Below are 2,560 nucleotides of genomic sequence, written 5' to 3' on the forward strand. Positions count from 1 at the left end.
ACATTTGAATAAAAGAGCTAAATAATTTAATTTGATTTTTAATCAAATAAATTAATTGAATTTAATATAATCGTCGTTAAAGGCAATATTTTTTTAAAAAATATTTTTAAAATACAGTGCATTAGAAAATTATATAAATTGTCAACTTTTATTTCAAAATTTTAATCTTTTTAATCTTTCGAGTAATCTCAGTTACTTTGGAAATTATAAAACCTAGGAAGTCCAAAAATTAGTTTTAAGGTACGTTAAAATAAAAGTTGAATAACGGCGTTTTTTCTATTAAACCCTGAAAGAATATAAATGTTGATGCTGCACATGCAAAGATTGGTAACTGTTTAAAGTTTTGCTGTCTGGTATTTTTCGCTTTAATATTTTGTAGAACATGGAAATGAATTGATATAACCCTAGACAATATAATAATATTAATTAATGGATCTAACATAAAAGTTACAGCCTAAACAGTTATAACTTATCTTGATGTATAATATAACATATTGATTCACTGCATGGCAGGGGTATGTTCACATATTGTATTCTGTGTAATTGCAATTAAAAAATATAAATGCTGACTATTTGAAAGTAAATATAATCAATTAATAGACCAAAATCATATAAGCAAAATGAAAGTAAAACATCCACATCCTTTTTAAATATTTTATACAATATAACAATTTCAATCATTTCATTTGCATAGATTTCATTGATGGACATACAGTAAGGTTTCATTAATGCATTGGGTTATTTTGTGTATCAGAAGTTGTGATTGTAACTCCCCTACAAATTGTATCTACTTATTTAAATATTCTTAATTATTAATATACTTTTCTATGCTACATTTTTTTTTTGAAAAATGACCAATTTATATAATGCTATACTTAATATTTATTACATTTATTCAAATTAAGAGTACATGCATCATAAAATAGTGTACTTTTCGTCTAAATGATCATAATGAATCCTTATATACAATACGATTAATATCCATCATATTGTTACATATTTGAAATAATGTACTATTAACTTGAATAAAAGAGAAAGTATAAAGTGCAAATGCTTTTGCAATATTTCTGTATCAAACAGTATCTTTTCTCACATTCGGTCTATGATATTGAGAAGTAAAAGAATCGACATATAGCAAATGATGAAACCAAATATTTGATATTGTAAATTTACTTATGAAAGCATAAAGCACATTGAGTTAGATATTTTTTAGATTTCTAGATTTTATAAAATCACTGATGTACAGGATCATCAAATGAATTTTTATATAGTATGATTTCCATACACAAACATGTTTCAAAAATGTGATATTTTTATTTTACACAAAGATAAACAGCATTAATGTTTTTGTTTAGTATTAAAGTAGATATAATTGCCGTGTATCATTCGTCGTGAATCTTTGTGAGACAGTGAAATATGAAAATCATAAATTTCTAATGTCCATAGAACGACTATAACTCCTAATTATGTGTACATAATATAATAGTTTTTCAGGTCAATATTATTCTTTACTTTGTAATATATCTTTAATATAATATTAACAGTTACTGGATATAATAAAATTACGGTTTAAACATACATTCTTTTTTCAATATTAATCTTTCTTTGACAAGAAACATTACTTGAATATTTATGTCATAGAAATAATAGATTTCTTCTCTTTTAGATAAAATACATGTTTAAATCTAATTGTACACAGCGACGACAAATAGTTACAGAACCAAAATTAATCCTACATATATTATGTTATATTTTATTTAATTCATACCACCTCTGCAAACACACTAGGGTCATAAATTTAATCATTCAATTTATATCAAAATATTTATGCATTTTATACATGCGTGTAAATATTCAAATATAAACTCATTTATATTCATTTGCTAATATACATTTCGATCAAAGCCATTTCAAAATTTTACAAGCAAAAAAAAATCATTAAGATACTAAAACTTGTTCAGTGCAGTATATATTACAGAACAAAAAAGAACTTGCAACAAAAAATGCAGCTAGTCGGAATATAAAAATATATATTCATAAACTCTAGGCTGCTTTCAGAATATGGAGGGCAATTCTCTATTGTATTTGACAGGGCACAAATTATTACTTTATATGAATTGTAAAGCTTCTAAGCATCAATTTCACATAAAATTAATACAAAAAATTAAATGAGTTTAAAAAATTAATTCATTAAAATTAGTATATAACTAGATTTAATACTATGATATAAATTAGTATTTTTAAGACAAAAAAAAAGAAAATAAAATGGACATGGTATGAACAAACATTATAATAAAAATGTTATACATATATAGCAAAAACTCATTCGAGGTTACAGGAATTATATGTTAATGCAATTCATCATTTACATTATATTAAATCATAAATTGAAAGAATGAAATTTGAGAATAATGAACAACTTGAACCAAACATTCTTTCAAAAATAATGACTAAACAAAAATTATGAGAAATTATTCAAATTAATATACTGAGAACTATACATCTAAAACATATATTTCTCAGTACTCTACAAAACCTTTCTTTTCTTAAAAATGCCATC

Source organism: Ctenocephalides felis, unplaced genomic scaffold, assembly GCF_003426905.1.
Source record: "Ctenocephalides felis isolate EL2017-DRISC unplaced genomic scaffold, ASM342690v1 CF-g0.4_SCAFFOLD_03571, whole genome shotgun sequence".
Lineage (NCBI taxonomy): Eukaryota > Metazoa > Arthropoda > Insecta > Siphonaptera > Pulicidae > Ctenocephalides > Ctenocephalides felis.